Source organism: Anser brachyrhynchus, assembly GCF_964034855.1.
Source record: "Anser brachyrhynchus genome assembly, chromosome: Z".
NCBI lineage: Eukaryota > Metazoa > Chordata > Aves > Anseriformes > Anatidae > Anser > Anser brachyrhynchus.
In genome coordinates, this window is record NC_137697.1 from 56,172,478 (window position 1) to 56,184,629 (window position 12,152).

Genomic DNA, 12,152 nt, shown 5'->3' on the forward strand with positions numbered 1-12,152 from the left:
CGACCGAAATCTTTTCGCACATCTCATAGCTCACGCTGGTATAGAGTCCGGGTAGTTACTGTTGATTTTTCGATATCCCCATCCTCATCTTCAGTCTCCTGCACCTTTGATGGTCCAGCCTCGTCTTCACTACGCCCAGACTTAGCAGAAGACTGTTTGCGTTCTAAACGACCTGAGCCTCTATACCATTTCTTCACCTTGTCTACAGGGGCAACTTGCACTGCTACAGCTCGTTTCTCTAACCCAGACACACGGTCTGCCACAGGGGTTGGAATACCCTCTGCGGGGTCAACTTGCACTGCTACAGCTCGTTTCTCTGACCCAGACACAGGGTCTGCCACAGGGGTTGGAATACCCTCTGCGGGGTCAACTTGCACTGCTACAGCTCGTTTCTCTGACCCAGACACAGGAGTGGGAGCAGCTGGAGCTGGAGCTGCTGCAGGAGCTGGAGCGACTGCAGGAGCTGGAGCTGGAACGGCTGCAGGAGCTGGAGCGGCTGCAGGAGCTGGAACTGGAATGGCTGCAGGAGCTGGAGCGGCTGCAGGAGCTGGAACTGGAACGGCTGCAGGAGCTGGAGCGGCTGCAGGAGCTGGAGCTGGAGCGGCTGCAGGAGCTGGAGCGGCTGCAGGAGCTGGAGCGGCTGCAGGAGCTGGAGCGGCTGCAGGAGCTGGAGCTGGAGCGGCTGCAGGAGCTGCAGCTGGAGTGGCTGCAGGAGCTGGAACTGGAATGGCTGCAGGAGCTGGAGCGGCTGCAGGAGCTGGAACTGGAACGGCTGCAGGAGCTGGAGCGGCTGCAGGAGCTGGAGCTGGAGCGGCTGCAGGAGCTGGAGCGGCTGCAGGAGCTGGAGCGGCTGCAGGAGCTGGAACTGGAACGGCTGCAGGAGCTGCAGCTGGAGTGGCTGCAGGAGCTGGAACTGGAACGGCTGCAGGAGCTGCAGCTGGAGTGGCTGCAGGAGCTGGAGCTGGAGCGGCTGCAGGAGCTGGAGCGGCTGCAGGAGCTGCAGCTGGCGCGGCTGCAGGAGCTGGAGCGGCTGCAGGAGCTGGAACTGGAATGGCTGCAGGAGCAGGAGCGGCTGCAGGAGCTGGAGCGACTGCAGGAGCTGGAGCTAGGTTGCTAGTAGCATCAATTGCAGCTCGATAGGCACAAGCCAGACCCCAGCATGCTACAGTGATTTGTGTCACTTTGGAACTGCCAGAGTCATGACACCTTTTTTTCAAGCATTCTGCCAGCTTTTTCGGATTTTGCAGTTGTTCAGGGGTGAATGCCCAAAACACTGGAGGTGACCACTGCTCTAGAAACCTGCCCATATCCTCCCACACTCCCTGCCACTCACAACTATCCCGCCTCAAGACAGATCTCCGGATGAGATTCCTAAGTAGTTGTTTAACCCTCAACAAAACCTGAAGCGCATTCAGGAGACATAACAACAAGAGCAGGCTGGTCTGAGTATCCCAAGGATATTCAACATCTCGGAGAACCACCGTAACTAGCTCGGGGGATAAGAGGGTGGTGGTGAAGGAGAAAGGGAGAGTGAACAGGTAGGGAAACATGTCTTCCCCTGTCCCCTTCACAGATTGGCTCCCTAACGAAAACAGGCAATAGGTGTAATTGCTAATAGTTTCCGAGATATGGGTTCCAAAGTATAGAGTCGATGTCAGTGCTGAGTACAAATACCAGGTTAAAGTCATGACCAGATATTTCATCATTTCATAAGCCATTGTTACACCGCACAGTACCATAACAATCTTAAACCAGGGCCCGGAAAGGATAAACAGTGCAACAGGGAGCACATACAGAAAGTAACGCACCATAAAACTCAATTTGGAATACAGGTACAGCAGACTGGAGATTAAGGCAATCAACATCGTGACTAGCAACTATTAAGCAGGTCCAATACTTATACCAATTTTAGTTTAACACACTCTGGTCAGATTTGTCGATATCTCAACCCTTCGTGCCCCACGTTGGGCGCCAAAAGGGCTGTTGTGGTTTAACCCGGCTGACAGCTAAACACCACACAGCCGTTCGCTCACCCTCCCCCCTCCCTCTCTGGGATGGGGGAGGGAAACGGGAAAGTGAAGCCGGTGAGTTGAGATAAAGACAGTTTATTAAGACAGGAATATAATAATAACAATAATAATAATAATAGTGATAATGATAATAGTATTAACAATAATAATGTGTAAGAAAACAAGTGATGCACAATGGAATTGCTCACCACCCGCTGACCGATGCCCAGCCTATTCCCGAGCAGCCGGCCCCCCCACCCCGGCCAGCCACCCCTATATATTGTTTAGCATGACGTCAGATGGTATGGAATACCCCTTTGGCCACTTTGGGTCAGCTGTCCTGGGTCTGTCCCCTCCCAGCTCCTGCTGCACCCCCAGCCTGCTTGCTGGCAGGACAGAGCGAGAAGCCGAAAAGTCCTTGGCCTGGTGTAAACACTGCTCTGCAACAATTAAAACATCAGCATGTTATCAGCGCTCTTCTCATCCTAATCCAAAACATAGCACCCTACCAGCTACTATGAGCTACTTAACTCTGTCCTAACTGGAACCAGGACAGTCAGATGACACAGAAACACACAGAAATACAAATCACAGATTCACAGATTTTTCTAGGTTGGAAGAGACCTCAAGATCATCGAGTCCAACCTCCGACCTAACACTAAGTACTCCACTAAACCATATCCCTAAGCTCTACATCTAAACGTCTTTTAAAGACCTCCAGGGATGGTGACTCCACCACCTCCCTGGGCAGCCCGTTCCAATGCTTAATAACCCTTTCGGTAAAGAAGTACTTCCTAACATCCAACCTAAAACTCCCCTGTCGCAACTTTAGCCCATTCCCCCTCGTCCTGTCACCAGGCACGTGGGAGAATAGACCAACCCCCACCTCTCTACAGCCTCCTTTCAGGTAACTGTAGAGAGCGATGAGGTCGCCCCTGAGCCTCCTCTTCTCCAGGCTGAACAAGCCCAGCTCCCTCAGCCGCTCCTCGTAAGACTTGTTCTCCAGACCCCTCACAAGCTTGGTCGCCCTTCTCTGGACTCGCTCGAGCACGTCCATGTCCTTCCTGTAGCGAGGGGCCCAAAACTGAACACAGTACTCGAGGTGCGGCCTCACCAGAGCCGAGTACAGGGGCACAATCACTTCCCTCGACCTGCTGGCCACACTGCTTCTTATACAGGCCAGGATGCCGTTGGCCTTCTTGGCCACCTGAGCACACTGCTGGCTCATATTCAGCCGACTATCCACCAATACTCCCAGGTCCTTCTCGGCCAGGCAGCTTTCCAGCCACTCATCTCCCAGCCTGTAGCTCTGCTTGGGGTTGTTGCAGCCCAGGTGCAGGACCCGGCACTTGGCCTTGTTGAACTTCATGCAGTTGACCTCAGCCCATCGCTCCAGCCTATGCAGATCCTCCTGCAGAGCCTTCCTGCCCTCGAGCAGATCGACACACGCACTTAGCTTGGTGTCATCTGCAAACTTACTGAGGGTGCACTGGACGCCCTCATCCAGATCATCAATAAAGATATTAAAGAGGACCGGCCCCAGTACCGAGCCCTGGGGGACTCCACTAGTGACCGGCCTCCAACCAGATTTGACTCCATTCACCACAACTCTCTGGGCCCGGCCATCCAGCCAGCTTCTAACCCAGCGAAGTATTTGGAAAAAAAATAATGCACTTGCTCTTTGTTTCCTGAAATTTCAAAATCAGTTTACATGGTTTAAACCAGATCTAAAGTTCTTTTCAGCTGTATTTTACTATAATGCAACATGGAAAAGGCAGTGATTGCTGCAAAAGATATCTAGGTGTGAAATACTAAATATCTTAGTAAGCATCATCTGCCCTACAGTGTGTGACATGCAAGTGGATATATTTGCAATAAGAGATGGCAAAAGCATGTTAACAAACTTCAGGCAGTAATAAGGAAACAAAACCAGGTGTTTTCTGCTTAGCCAAAAATTTTGCAATATGCTAAAAGAGCAGAACTGGGGAAAATACTGCACAAGGTGATCTGTGAATACGCATTTGAATTTTTTAAATGATTAACCTTTGGCTGATATCTTGATAGGCATTGCTTCAATATTTAAGCAGTATCACACTTTGCTGTGATATATCCCTGTAAGAAGTGGAAATGCTTAAATCACATGATAAATATATTGCTTATTTATAAGAGAGAGACAACAAGAGGAGTTGGGTTACAAATCTGTTCTCTTATCCTTCTGAGTCCACAAAATAAGATGCAAAATGTATGCGAGTAAAGCAGTATGCTTCAAATAATTTTTGAGCATGTTTCTATTTTTTTCACAGTAAAATTCTTTCTGAACTCAGTAAATACCTAGTTTATCCTGGATGTCATTTGAATTAGACTAGTGTGTATCTTATAACTACTAAACTAAAGAAAGCAATTGGATCTTGTCTTTTTTTTTTTCAGAATTGGAAATTCAAATCTTCATAACAGTAAAAAAAAAAAAAAATTACTGTTTGTGATCATTTGTCTAGAGAGTAAACACTACAAATTTGATTTGTTATTCACCTCTTCTAGAACACTTTCTTCTCTAGAAGGTAATTTATATTGTTCTTCCTCACAAAAGTGATGACAAATTACCATTTAACAGCTTAATTTCATAAACACACATGCACACTTACTGTATATGTTACCAAACCACTTGAAAGATTTACACAGTTAATCCTGGAAACAACTAAATGACATTAAGTGAATCCTAGTTTATTCTGTAAGGCACCAAAACTACTCAAAAGCACTTTGGTACCAGCGTATTTGTCACAATTTTAAACAATTCCAACCTGTTTTATCTGTGCTCACTCCTCACAAAAGCACTCTTAAGTATCGTGGATGCTTGTTAATCTGCCTTAAATGTATCATCTAATGATAAAACTCCATGTTTTTTTACTCTATTCATCACAGACATTGTGTGGCCTGTTAACTTGTTAACTTTAATAAAATATTTATTAACATTTTATTATAGAAATTAATTGGGGAATACATGAGGAAACGTAACAACTGTAAGATATAATCTTTACAGAGACAAAAACCCAGCACCAAAAATGGCTGAAATTCTTACAAGTGCTGACAATGATGCCCCTGAAGCACCTTAAAACTTTATGCTGTTGTCTGAATTGCAGCTACACAGACTACAGACTTTCTATATACCAAATATGACTCTATGTTTTTAATTAATAAAAGCACAAAAAAAAAAAAAAAAAAGCAACGTGGGGGTTGTTGTTCATATTGAAATTACTCTACCCCAGATAAAGCATAACAGCATTCTGATTACCCCTCTGAGTGCTGAAGCAGAAGAGGCATTAAAAAAAAGGACAAAGCACAGTTCATCCAAGACTGATCTATAAGATTGGAAGAACTCAAAGCACCGAGAAAGCCAGATGCTGTACTGATTATTTAAGGGACCCTGGAATCAGACCCACAAGAAGTAGCTTGTCAAGGAATTGTACATTTGACTTAGAAAGAAGGAAAATCATTGAAACTTCAGATATTGTGATTTACATTTTGTAATTATAATTATTATCTTGCTATTAACCCATATTAAAATAATTAATTAATTATAATAAATAAACAAGAAGAGGAATTTGTCACAGTGTGTGAGATTCTACCTGAGGTCGTGAAGGACGCTCTTCCTTTCGTTCCTTGACTTCTACACTAAAACTACCTGCAAGGCTGATTAATACCAGTTACAGATTTGATGTCTACTGATAGATGCTTATCCACTGGAAACTCACATTTTTAATCTATAATGAGTGTGGTTCCCCAGCTCTGCCAGGCAGGCTGCAGGGCTGCTGTGTGCAGCAAGGCCGGGGCTGCCCCATGTGGACACAGCCGGTTCCATCCGGCGCCAGCAACCTCACCGCAGGGAACAGCTGGGCCCCTCAATCGAGATGTCAGTGCCTCGGGGAAATGGATTTGGGGGGGAAATACTGCACAGCAGCTTTGAGAGACAGGATTGGAAAGAACATGAAAGAAACAGCTGTGCTGAGACCAAAGTCAGTGAAGAAGATGAGGGAGGAGGTGCTCCATGTGCCAGAGGAGTTTTCCCCTTGTGTCCCATGGAGGACCCCATCAGAACAGATACCCACACTGCAGCTCAAGTAGACCTCACACTACAACAGGTGGACATGTCCTCAAGAAAGCTGTTGCCTTTAGAAAGCCCATGCTTGAGCAAGCGTCTAGCAGAAAATGGGGGGCACAGCATTCTGATTACCCCTCTGAGTGCTGAAGCAGAAGAGGCATTAAAAAAAAGGACAAAGCACAGTTCATCCAAGACTGATCTATAAGATTGGAAGAACTCAAAGCACCGAGAAAGCCAGATGCTGTACTGATTATTTAAGGGACCCTGGAATCAGACCCACAAGAAGTAGCTTGTCAAGGAATTGTACAAGTGTACTGGAGCAGTCTACTCCTGAAGGACTGCACTCTTGTGGAGAGGCCCCGTGCTGCAGCAGTTGTTGAAGAACTGCAGCCATTCTTCAAGGGTCCCCCATTGGAGCAGTCATGCAGGACTTCATCCCCTGGGAGGGATCCCATGCTGGCTCAAGGGAAGAGTATGATGAAGGAGCAGCAGGAGCAGTGTTAAGGACTGACCACAACGCCCATTCCCCCTCCCACTGGGCAGCTTGCAGGGGAGAAGGTGGAAAATTCAGGGATGAAGGAGTGAAGTTGAGCTTTAGAAGAGGGCAGGGGGAGTATGGGCAGCAAGTGAAAGCATTTTTATTTTTTGTTTTTGTTTCTCATTGTCCTACTCTATTTTTAATTAGCAATTAATTAAATTAATTTTCCCCAAGCCAAGTTTGTTTTGCCCACAGTGGTAACCAGTGAGAAATCTCTCTATGTCCTTATCTTGACCAACGAGTTTTTCCATCTTACTTTGCTCATGGTCTTGCTGAGGAAACAGAGTGAGAGAGCAGCTGGGTGGGAGCCTGGCAGCCAGCCAAGGTCAACACACAGCATCAGGTCACTCAGCAATTATTAGATGGTAACAATCTAGAAGCCCTAATGACCTCTGACAGAGTTGAGCAAATGACAAGGCTTTGTGCTATCCATTCCCTTGGGAATATAGAGTTTGAATCATTAACAAAAGGCAGTATAACTACAGAGAAAGGCTGGCTGGCATTTTGCCTAGTATAAAGGATTATTCAAAACTCTTCATGGCCCTTGCTGGACATCTCTTCGATTAAGCTCATAATTTTGTCAGGCTCTTCTTCAGAAATCTCCAGTCTAAAAAAAATGATCTTTTTTTTTTTTTTTAATCTCTGATCCATGTTTTAAAAAAAAGAAAAAAAAAAAAAAAGCTTTATGCATCTTTGGGTTTTGTAAATACTTCAAAAATCACAAACTGTGGATTACCTTAGTGGAATATAATGAAATACATAGTAGATTTTACTGTATTACCAAAACAAGAAAAGAAGATTTTTCTGTCATTGGTCTGAGAAGAGCACTGGGTTTGGGTTTTTACAAAAATTATCTGACAAAAACTACAGATTTATCAGTAGGGAAGTATCCTATGAATTCATATCACTTTCCCCAGAGTTTTGTCATTTAAAGTATCCTTTTCTGATTTTCTTAGCTTCTAGATACGGAATGTCTTGAGTTTCTACAAAAATAAATAAATAAATAAATAAATAAAAATAAAAAAAATAAAATACTGACAGTTGACTAAAATGTGAATATAAATATAAAATGCATTGACTGCAAATGAACTAAATTATATAGCTCATTACATATATTAAGTTATAAGAACTTTTTCTTAGAACTCCAAGAGGAGCAAAAAATTAGTTAGTTTAGTGGAATATATAATTATAAATTCTCTTTCTTCTTCACACATAGCAGTACCATGGTGGTAACATAGAATCATAGAATCATTCAGGTTGGAAAAGATCATCTAGTCCAGCCTTTAACCTAGTACTGACAAGTCCACCATTAAACCATGCTATTAAGTTCCACATCTACACATTTCTTGAAGACCTCCACGGATAGTGACTCCTCCACTACCATGGGCAGCCTGTTCTAATACTTCACAACCCTTTCAGTAAAGATTTTTTCCTAATATTTAACCTAAACCTCCACTGGTGCAACTTTAGGCCATTTCCCCTTGTCTTCTCACTTAGTGCTTGGGAGAAGAGCCTGATCCCCACCTCACTACAACCTCCATGAAAGTAATTGGAAAGTACAATAAAGCCTCCTCTGAGCCTTCTTTTCTCCAAGCTAAACCCCAGCTCCCTCAGCTGCTCCTCATAAGATTTGTTCTCTAGGCCCTTCAACAGCTTTGTCACCCTTCTTTGGACATAGTTCAGCACCTCAATGTCCTTCTTGTAGTCAGGGGCCCAAAACTGAACACAGTATTCGAGGTGCAGCCTCACCAGAGCCAAGTACAGAGAGACAATCACATCTCTAGTCCTGCTGTCCATGCTATCACTGATACAAGCCAGGATGCTGTTGGCTTTCCTGGCCACCTGAGCACACTGCTGGCTCATATTCAGCTGGCTATCGACCAATACCCCCAGTTCCCTTTCAGCTGGACAGTTTTTCAGCCACTCTTCCCCCAGCCTGTAGTGCTGCTGTAAGGTTGTACCTGAAGAGCAGGACCAGGCACTTGGCCTTGTTGAACCTCACAGAGTTATCGCCCATTGGTCCAGCCCATACAGATCCCTCTGCAAAGCCCTCCTACCCTCCTACCCCCTTCAACACTCACACTTATCTTGGTGTAATCTGTGAATTTACTAAGGGTGCACTCAATCCCCTCATCCAGATCACTTATAAAAATATTGAAGAGAACTAGCCCCAGTACTGAGCCCTGTGGGACACCAGTAGTGACTGGCCTCCAGCTGGATTTAAATCCATTCACTACAATTCTTTGGGCCCGGCCACCCAGCCAGTTTTTAACCCAGGGGAGCATACTCCCATCTAGGCCTTGAGCAGCCAGCTTCTTTGGGAGAATGCTGCGGGAAGTGTAGAAAAAAAGCCTTACTGAAGTTTAGGTATACCACATTCACAGCCTTTCCCTTGTCCACTGAGCACATCACCTTGTCCTAGAAGAAGATCAGGTTCATCAAGCAGGACCTGCCTTTCATAAACCCATGCTGACTGGGCCTGATCACCTGGTTGTCCTGTAAGTGCTGCATAATGGCACTCCATCTGCTCCACGAGCTTCCCCAGCACAAATTTATGATACTTAAACAAGAGTTCAGTTAGAACACAATGGCAGGTCCATTGCTGCAGCAATGGCAGAGATTCATTTATGTATCTATATAAACGGTCTTAAATTTATATTTCGGCTGGGAGCTCTCACTCTTTCTGTAAAACTATTCCTATCTTCAGATTACAACCTATACTAACCTCTGTAGATCTCAGGGTAGTAGTGGAGAACATATGTGACAGATTTGAATCACGTCTCTGAATAGCAAAAGGAAATACTTTACCTTGAATTTAAGAGTCCAAGGCAGGGAAAGTATAAACTTATTTGTTAGCTAAGGAAAGTTAATGTGGATAACAGTTATTCATGGGAAAGACAGGACCACAGACTTTTAAGAAACTTACAAGGTACTACTCTTCTGTGAACATTCCAAAAATAAAGGTCCAACATGCAAAGGACTAGGGAGCCACAAAAAGGTAAAGTGGTATGTTTGCCAGGTCAAACAAGAAGTTTGAAAAATAGGCTGGAGTAAAACCAAATTTCCTAACATTCATTTTTGTACTTAAGATAAAATTGTAAACTCCACAAGCAACCTATCAGGCATTAAAGATAGCAGACTTCGATAAACTAGTTCCCAAAGCTCAGCAGTTTGTTTTCTTTTTGAAAATCTCTAGTGAAAAGCATGGAATATTTACCTAATAGCTTTCACACAAATACAGAAACAGACACAAACACATACATATCCTGTCTGCTACAGAGAGGAAAAAATGGCAGCCAGGATCCCAGCCTTTTCCTGTCAAGTTCTGTTTACGTCATTTCTCACAAACACAAAAGAAAATATTTTTCTGTTTTTTTTCTTAATATAAGTTATTTAAAATTGCTATTGTGCAATCATGAATATAGTGGCAGAACTTCTTAATGTTCCTGGACAAGTTAAAATAAAAAGAGATTTACACAATACAAAGTGTTCTCTTGCATTACTTTAATAAGGGACTGGTTGTTAAGTGACTGAAGATGTCAAGATAACAATCCCTGGAACAATTTATGTGTTAAATATTATAGATTTCTAAGGCTGGGACTCTCTGGCATTCATTCTACACTGATCTAACTGCTGGTTTTTGCTTTCCAACCTACATTTTCTTTCTTGCTGTGTGCTCCCACCACCTGCATGGCACCCCCCTGCCCACATTATACATTAGATAATACTTTGAGAAAATCTAGTACATTAACTCATCAGAAATCTAACAGAAGGAAAGAAAAAGAAAGAAAGAAAGGGAAAGGAAAAGGAAAAGGAAAAGGAAAAGGAAAAGGAAAAGGAAAAGGAAAAGGAAAAGGAAAAGGAAAAGGAAAAGGAAAAGGAAAAGGAAAAGGAAAAGGAAAAGGAAAAGGAAAAGGAAAAGGAAAAGAAAGGAAAAGGAAAAGGGAAAGGGAAAGGGAAAGGGAAAGGGAAAGGGAAAGGGAAAGGGAAAGGGAAAGGGAAAGGGAAAGGAAAAATGAAGTGGAAGGGGAAGGGGAAGGGGAAGGGGAAAAGGAAGGGCAAGGGGAAGGGGAAGGGGGGAGGGGAAGGGGGAAGGGGGAAGGGGGAAGGGGGAAGGGGGAAGGGGGAGGGGGAGCGGGAGGGGGAGCGGGAGGGGGAGCGGGAGGGGGAGGGGGGAGGGGGAGGGAAGGGGGAGAGGATGGGAGGGGATGGGAGGGGAGGGGAGGGGAGGGGAGGGGAGGGGAGGGGGAGGGGAGGGGAGGGGAGGGGAGGGAGGGGAGGGGAGGGGAGGGGGAGGGGAGGGAGGGGAGGGGAGGGGAGGGATATTTCCACACCCAGGGTCAGTACTATTGCCCCCTGAGTTTCTATCATTGTTGTTTAAAAGGCGCCTGTGATAACACAGTATATTGTAGCCAGGGACTATGTGTAGGGAGTTCAACTTCAAAATCTATTCCTTCCCAGGACTGAGTTTTATCTGTCATTTTTAGAAATCTAGAGAATCCAGACACAGTTGCTGCTGTAAATAGCAATAGAGACAAGGCCTCTTCAGTCTTTCTAGGCGTCTGGGTGCAAATCCAACAATTATTTCAAGATAGAACTCAAGAGATGTTCTGGATTAATTGGAAATGCTGATTTTTCCCTCTATCCTATCACTAATCCATTAAGAATAGGTATTACTAAGATAAACCTAAAATACATCCTTTCTATATATATATACACCCCCATAATAATTAAGAAATAATTAAGAAAAACAATAAAAATCACAAACTAATAAGGATTCTTCTGGTGAGGATTAAATACCCCCCTTTCTCCCACTTCCAGAGAGAGTTCCCTGGAAACACTCCAATTCTGTGTAATTGAATCCCTTTTACTCATTAATTCATTAAGAATTCTTCTAAGGAGAAGTTAAAGGTTTACAATAGATAGTTTTAACAGTTTTAACCTTAAAAGTCTTTGTTAATGCAGTCTCTCTGGTATCAGGGTTAACTGATGCTTTTACCCAGGTATGAGTCCACCCTTTCTCAGCCGTTCTTACTGTCGTCTCAGTAGTCAGGAGCACTTGGAACAGTCCATCCCACTCAGGTTGCAGTTTCAATTCTCTCCATGTTCGCATCAGAACACGATCTCCTGCTCGGAATGGATGGATCAGGGCTTCCAAGAGTGGGGTTTGAGCTAACAGTCCATGGGTCCTGAAAGATGACAAAAAGGATGACAGCCCAAGTATACAGTTCTTAAGAAAGCATCTTTTGTCTCAAATTGAGGTAATTCATTCCCTTTGTCCATGTAGAGCAATCCAAATATTTCATATGGTGAAACTCCCACATCTTTTCTTGGTGCGGGTTGAATTCAGAGAAGTGCCAAAGGTAAGCACTTCATTTGAGGAAGCTCAGTTTCCAGGACTTAGTCAATTGCTTCTTTACTGTCTGATCCACTCCACCCTTCCAGAAGAGGAAGGATGCCAAGGAGTGTGAAATTTCCACTTAATTCCTAGAGCCCACATTAGCCCTTG